Source organism: Cibotium barometz, chromosome 1, assembly GCF_041138505.1.
Source record: "Cibotium barometz isolate CiBa-2024 chromosome 1, ASM4113850v1, whole genome shotgun sequence".
Lineage (NCBI taxonomy): Eukaryota > Viridiplantae > Streptophyta > Polypodiopsida > Cyatheales > Cibotiaceae > Cibotium > Cibotium barometz.
The window spans coordinates 81,415,803-81,424,408 of NC_141046.1; positions in this window are offsets into that span (position 1 = coordinate 81,415,803).

Consider the following 8,606-nt stretch of genomic DNA (forward strand, 5'->3'; position numbering starts at 1 on the left):
GAATCTCCTTCTCATTGTCGTCTTCCTGCTTGTCTTCAATCTCCCACTTGACTCTCCTGGCATCTGCTTGTCATTTTCCCTTGCCTCCTTGTCTACAAGCCCACTTGACTCTCCTAGCATCTCCTTCTTGTTCTCCTTTGGCTCCTTGTCAAAAGTAGCACACATCATCTCTACTTCGTTGACTATAGAAGTTCCATTGCTGGTTATAGATGCCTCAATATTTTGTTTCAAAACACCTTGCATAGTGGCTGTTGCTCACCACTCAAAGGATTCAAGTCTGTGCTCTCTTCCACACCTGTACTGAAAGATTATTTCCCTCCTTCATCAACACCAATCAAAGCTTTGCCAATGATGCTTTGGCCTACCACTTGATCTCTTCCATTACAATCTCTAGTTACAGCATTGGTTGCCCCCTGCTTGGCATTATGGTTTGCGATATTATCTACAACTGCATCCACATCAATAGTCATGTCTTCATCAAACTCATCCAATGCTTCCTCCTCTTGTGGATCTAGTAGAAACTTCATTTGGTATATTTACTCATTGTTAACAACATCTCTTATACCATAAATATAATGGTACATCTATAAGAACTTAGGTACGTAAGTATCCTTCATATTTTCTATATGAAAACCCCTCCTGCTATCTGGTTGATCTTACTCCAAACATTTGTCATCCACTCCTGCATCTTCACATGGTTTGTGGGCTTGGCATGTCGAAAGCACTAGAAGTCGAATTCCCCAGTGGCTTGTGTACTACAATAGAAATTCCCTAGTGCTTGTGTTTGGGATTTCTTGCCAAGGAAATTCTTTGGAGATGCCATTTAAAGAGAGTGCAACACCTACACTGGAAAATACAACATTTGTAGTCAGCTTATGTGAACAAAATGTGGCCTCTCTCTTTCTAAAATCACCCGTGTGACTGCATCTAAATGGCATGTGGCATTACAAAAGATGCTGACATGGGAATAAACAGTCTGATGAGATTGCTAATTCATGTTTTAGTTCACAATAAACACTCAGTGTGAGATCTTGGAAAAAAACTGTGGTCTCTTTCTCTCTCTAAAATGTGGCCTCTTTCACAATAAACACTCAACGTGAGCTCCTAGAAAAAAAAGTGGCCTCTTTCTCTCTCTAAAATTACCTAAGGAGGTGCTAACATGGGAAAATAGATTTTCTTCTTCCATTTCACTCTTAGAACCTTTACCTTGCTTGTTGGTTTAATTTTTAATTTGCATGCTTGCTATTTCTTTTTTTTTCCCCCTTGTCCTTTCAACTTCATCTTTTTTTGTTTTTCGTCATTTTTGTCCATCCTATAGTTCTCTCTTTTTTAACACTTTGTTCTTCTCCTTTCGTTTCTTCTTTTCCCTCTTCTTACAATTTCATCTTCCCTAAATTGTTATTTTATTAGCAACATTTGAGCTTTCTTCTTGGTTGGAATCTAGATCTTATGAGGCTTTATCTAGCTTTGGTTAGAATCTTAAGGTGTTCTCTCGAGCTAATTCTGCTTCTAGTTTTACCTTCTCATTTGTCTTCCTTGTACGATGATATAACGTGTGGTGTATGCACACCACACTCATTTCACAACACAAAACTTTAAACTCAAATTGCACAATAACAGAGATAGAGAATATTATTTTATTCTAATATGATACACTAACCTGATGCAATAGATGGCAAAGGCTCGCACATCTATATGCTCCTGTGAATGGGACCTCAATGGTTGGTCGGGAATTATTGAGATGTTGGCTATATGCTAATAAAATCTAGAAAGTAAACTCGCAATGATGACTAGAAGTGTGTGGAGATGGGACTGGCCATGTATCTATATAAGTATGTGGAGAAGGGACTGGCCATGTATCCATATAAGCTTGTATACATGGGGTGGCCACAACTAGATCATGTAAGTCTACAGCCATAGTCAGTGCCATGCCAAGCTACTAAACCATGGTGACTCCTCATAATGGGCCATACAAACATCAACTAATCACTACTCAATACAATACGAGGGTGGAGCATTGATACCCAACTTGTTTTTCTCTTTTCTTTATCCGCCAACATGTATATGATTCTCAGAATCTAGACCTGGATAACCTCCCATTCCTAAAGTTTGTTCAAACGCATGTAAATCTAATAAAATACAAATAAATGCTTGTAAATCTCACAAATCCCAAAAACGGTAACATCACTCCCTCTTGTGCCCTCAATTGAAAGGGGAGTCATATTATCTAAAATTCCAAAACCATAACCCCCTAAAAAGTCCACAAGTCGAAGACCATCAAGTCCTACATAAACCAAGAGTCCTCAACATCCACAGAACATTGGACAAAGAATTGATCACATTGAAAGGGACTAATGCAAAATTATGTCTCCATAAAAATTCCAACTATTTAGATCTTTCTTCTTTAATGATCACTCCCTTGGATTTGGTCACCACATTTACTTCAAGCTCTTTATACTAAGTTGTTGGAGTTTTAGTAATCTTTTATGATGCTTCTTGACCTAGTTGCAAAATCGGGCAAATCTTTGTTGCACCACCACATATTATCCATTTTTTTAACGTTTCAAACTTAATGGTCATCCCATGCTCTTATAGCCTTGATTATTCACATATCCTTGACTATTTAGCCCCTTATAGCTGTCATATCCACCTTGATAATCTCTTCTTGGCCTTGTTGTATCCACCTTGATAGTGTCTCCTCTTGGTCTTGAGTGAAAACGTGCATAGAAGATTGCCTTTGTTGTTAATAAAATGCCACAGCTTCAGCTTCTGACAAATATCATAAGGCACTCAATGTTGACACGTCTCATTATTTTGCATCTCGTATACCATTTTTCGTTCCTTCTAGATGGATCTAGTTTCTTTTGGTTTAAATTGGCTAACTACTTGGTGATGACTTTCAATTTAAAATCCAACTCTTCTCTTTTTTCTTTTTCTTTTTTCTTTCTTTTTTGTTTATCTTTCTAGTTAGCTTCTTTGGTTTTTCTAAGAGAATATTTATGTTGTGAGACTTGATGAATTGTCTCCAAACTTGGTCCCTTCTCTTTTCTTGAGGTCCACTAACTTGCTTTTTCTTCTCAAATCCTACAACTATTGTAATTACTTCATATCCTATTTATGTCTCCCTTCTTATGATGCATTTTTTCTTAATTAATTCTTTTAAAGCTACATCAAATTCTTGTACTTCAAGAAAACTTTTGGAAATAGTCGATCAATGTTTTCAAGCTGGTTATAGTATCATGCTTCTTCCATCTATATTGTCCATCAATGACAATTCCTTCTGTCAATGTTTTGTTTGAAAATTCTCCAATATGATCGCCAAATAAGGATGCCCCAAGAGTGAGGTGTTGATATTTCACTCTGTGAAATTGTTGAAGAGCCTAGGTCAAGGCTAGAAGAGGATGTCAAAAGAACGAGTAAAGGAATAAAGGGTTCAAATTTACTAGGTAGCTTGTAGCAATAAACCCAAAAAAAATATTGCAATCAAGGACCTTGGTGAGGCATGACAGCTTGAATAGGCACCTGATTTCCACCACGAGGAGACAAGTTTGATCATTGGTGTTGCTTCAATGTGTCACAATGACACAAGTTCCTTTGTCTCTTACAATCGGTTGCTGATATATCATGTGCTCGTTTACATTCGTTGAATAGTAATCAATTATAATAGTAAAAGTAATGCTCGCTCTCTCTCTCTCTCTCTCTCACACACACACACACACACAACACACACATTTTCCAAGCCATGAGAATTGTCATTGGTCAACCACGGAAGTCATCGCATTCCCTTCATCAAATTTAGACGTAGTGATGGGGAGAGAGAAGCGCAATACTGGTTTAGATGCCAAGTTTACTACAAGATATGGTGATGCTTACACTGAGGGATTTGAGCCTCTTATCATTGAAGATATTCTTCAAGGCTCTGACGTGTGGTGTGTGGCCTACACTTACAAGAGCTGGGTCATCATAGAGAGAGACTACTAAGGCAGCACGCTGAGAGACGAGATATCACTGATACCCTATCATTGACTTTTTGGGCTCTTACCAAAGGTCTTGGACTGACGCTCAACCCCAGCTAGGTCCCCTATCGTCTAGGGGAGAGTCGGGCAACCCCAGAAAGAGTATACATTTCAAGCCCACATCATGTTGAACCACACACTCATGAGACCTCCAAGAGAGAGCACAAGCCTTTTAGAGAGCAAGCCCCCACCCAAGCTTCTACTCGCCAACTCCAAAAGAGGGGCGTGCAATTTCTCTCTCCACTAGTGGTTGAGAGGAAGGAGAACTCTCTTCTCACATGCCCAATGTACTACAAGAAAGGAAGATTCCATTGCTTCTTCATGGAGGGATTTGGCCCAATCTCTGGTCATTGATTTTCCAAAACAAGATGGGTTGAGGTGGTGAAGAAGAACATCCGCAAAGAAGTGAGGGAGGAGACTCAAAGGGAAGAACATCAAATCATTCACACCACCATTGAGGAGGAGAAGATGAGGCATGCCCACCACCTCAACATTCGAGTCACAGGTATAGCCGAGACACCCAACTCCACTCCCGAGAAAGATGGACAGCTTCTATGCATGAAGCTAGGCTACAGGGAAGAGGACCCTCTCCCCTTCACCAAAGCATGGAGAGCCGAGAAAGACTCAACACGCAAGCGAGCCCTCATCCTACAGTTTGCAGGAGAGACGGAGAGGGTCACCTTCATGAGGAAGAGGGTCATACTATGAGGCTTAGAGGGAGCTCCTATTTTCTTGGATGATGATCTCACGAGGATGCAGCTAGAGCATAGGAGAGCTTGCATGCCACGAGTCTTACACGCGAGGAGAGAAGGCAAGAAGGCCTTCTATCAAGATGGTCGTGTCATCATTGATAGCCGGCCCATGGATTAGCAGTTTGGGGCCTATGGGACATAGACCAGGCCACTGACAGAGATACACATGGCAGTATGGAACTGTAATGGTTCACTATGGGTGCAGCCTGGACGACTGGAGCATGTTATGGTGGGGAGAGACATCATACTTCTCACAAAGACACATCAAAGCCCAGAAAGAGGGCTACCTCGAGTAGAGGGATTCCAGTGGGAGTCAGCATACAAGAGGACCACACACCAGGGTACCTCGAGAGGGTCGGGGGGAGTAGCAGTTCTATTCAAACGGGAGCTACAGGGGAGACTGAGAGTGGTAGCAAAAGATCCAAAGGCCAGATACATGTGGATCAGCTTACAGCTCTCACAGGACAGGGTTATATACATAGCCCTATGTTACTTTCCTCCATCAGGATCCTCATATGTCACTACAGAGGACATGCCACAGGAGGAGGAGACAAGAGCCTCGCCATACACTTGTCTGTCAGAGGAGATTATGCATTATTCTACACTAGGGGAAGTATTTCTTACGGGTGACTTCAATGCCCACACACAGAGCAGATAGTGTGAGGTGTATGACTATGATGACATGGAGATCCTCCACCTTGTGGATCCAGAGGAGATAGGGGCTAGTCAGGCATCAGAGGACACTAGACCAGACAGAGGACATTATGGGGACCACTTTGGGAGCCAGGCATCGTCTCGTTATTTATAACGAGATGCTACAGTGGTCAGGATCAGAAGGGCTGACATGCTTCCCACATGGGGGTCGTACACGGACCGGAGGCACAGTGGTAGACTACATTATGGGGTCTTTGGAGGCATCACAGCTTGTCACCTCATTCTCCATCCCACCTCATCCTATTGGGGCAGATCATACATACTTGGCATTTTCACTAGCCGCATCACCGGTATCACCAGCCCCCCCACATACCGACGCCACACACTACCATCTACTTCACACATGACATGGCAGACATATACACTGGCAGAGTAGAGGATGGGCTCCTACTCATGGATCCCCTAGCACCTATGGATACCATTACAGCCCAGCTAGCATCACTCCTACACACGGCTGCATTACAGAGCCTCCCACATCATGTCCACTCAGGAGAGCCTGCGAGATCTGGGACTATGCCCCAGAACAGATGGTATGATGACGAGTGCAGAGCCCTACGCTCACGGCTCCGCATACAGAGAGCCTTGGAAGCCATCACAGAGCAGGAGTCGAGGAGAGAGAGAAGGAGACTTACTCGCCGCAAAAGGCGGGCCTTCGCAAAGATACAGGAGCTAGAGATCTTCCATTTCTTCATGAGTAGAGATAGCCCTATCTCATGGCGGCACTTCAGAGAGCCCCGAACACCGACACCCATTGCAGACCCACAGACATGGCACACATATGCAAAGGGCCTATACCACGCCCCTATACCTCAGCCACAAGAGCCTCGACCTACCACAGCTAGCTTCTTTACCCACTCGATGGTAAAGGAAGCTATCCGCCGCCTACAGCATGGACGGGCCGCCGACCATATGGGCCTACAGGGTGAGCATCTCATATATGCAGTAGATTCTTTGGCTCCTTTTCTTGCACACCTGTTTAACAAGACACTAGCAGAGGGTTTGCCTACGGAGTGGACGATGCACACCATTGTGCCGATCCACAAAACAGGGGATATGCTCGATCCGAGCAACTACAGGATGGTTATGGTTGGCCACGTGTTGGCCAAACTCTATGGTGCAGTGTTGGAGCAAGAGCTTAGCTTATATGCTAAGTGAGCAAGTTTATGCTCATCAGGCAGGGCAGGCAGGCTTCAGGAGAGCTTTCTCTACCACTGACCATGTATTCACTTTGGGATGTTTGATTGATCAGGCCAGAGTGAGGAAGAGAAAGCTCTATTGCTGCTTTGTGGATTTCCGCAAGGCATTTGACACAGTACCACAAGAGGGGCTCTTTCAGCGCCTGCAGTCTCTTGGCATACCAACAGATATGACATGGGGCATCGATGCATTATGTGAGCAGGTTTTTGGGCGAGTCAGATGCCCAGGAGGTATGTCCGAGAGACTATTGCTAGCACCATTGGTGTGAAGCAAGGATGCCCACTTTCCCCCACGCTATTTGGGTTATACATTGATGAGGTGGCTGACTTCATTACACGGGGAGGCGGAGATGGAGTTGATCTAGCAAGTACCTCAATACATATTATGCTTTATGCTGATGATATTGTATTAGTTAGTGTCTGAGTCTCCAGGAGGTCTACAACAACATCTACATGCACTCGATGATTTCTGCACACAGAGGGGTCTTACTGTGAACCTTGGAAAAACCAAGGTTATGGTCTTTCATACATCGAGACAAGGCAGGAGTCAACTGACATTCACTTTCGCAGGACGCCAGGTGGAGGTGGTGACATCATACGTGTACCTAGGGGTTACCTTCTCTGTGGCAGCCACACGCTTCACCATGGGTTCAGCAGCCAGAGCTAGATTGACAAGGGGATATGCAGCATTGGCTATGCTAGAGAGACAGTGCCACAAGTGCATTTTTAGGAGCCCCGGACGAAGGGGTGGCTATTTGACACATTAGTCACACCAGCACTGATGTATGGAGCAGCGGTATGGGCGCCAGGCCTTGCTACCCATTGGTGGACACAGATAGAGAGACCACACGCCCTCATGATGGCACCCATGATACGCAGCAAACCGTCAGTACCTCATGACATTATCCGAGCAGAGTTTGTTGCGCCTCCTATGATGGTAGAGGCCATATTTCAGACTATATGCCTGCTAGACAGATTCAGAGAGATGCCACAGGAGAGATTGTCATACAGAGCTTTTGAGGCATCTAGACAGCTGGCTGAGGCAGGAGACAAAGGATCATGGTATGCACGGGTCACATTGGTTCTCACAGCATGGCCTAGACATGGATCATCTACCACCATTCCAGTATGACAGGGATGCACCACATATCTGTCTCTCATAGTGAGAGGAACAGAGTATTGAGACATGACCTATGGCAGCTCTATACACGAGAGACATGGATATCGCCTACACAGCCTCTTCCACTAAAGATGCTATACTATAGAGATCACTTCATGAGTATCACTGATGATGGATTTTTAGAGAGGCCTAGATACATGGAGGGCTTTTTACGACACGGCTCCCGAGTGGCTATTGGTCAGCTTAGAGTTTCATCACATCGATTGGAGATCGAGACTGGCAGAGCAGCACGGATCCCCCGAGAGGAGAGGGTATGCAAATTGTGCAGAGAGGTGGAGAGTGAGGAGCATTATGTATGCAGATGCAGAGCATACACAGCCATCAGAGAGAGATATCCCATTTTATTCAAAGAGCCACATTCCCTACACCAGATCTTTGAGGCAACAGACCAGCGCATACTAGGGAGATTCATTCTAGACATACAGCATCACAGAGAGACACCATTACAGGCTCAGACAGCTCCAGAGGAGGGACGACAGACAGAGATTACTACATTTTTTTAGAGATCCATCCCACTCCCAGCCCCTACACAGCAGGGAATTACTCTCCAAAGAGCAGAGACACTCAGAGCCCACAGGAGACAGAGGACACCTGGCTTTCGGACACCACGCCTATACCAGAGAGAGATGACAGAGATCAGAGCTCAGTTTCACAGTGAGGGTGCGGAGCGACTGGCTCGCTTTAGAGCAAACCCAGGCATGTTCTTCAGGGAGCTGTGGACACCCCCTTCATTGATGTATACCATTTT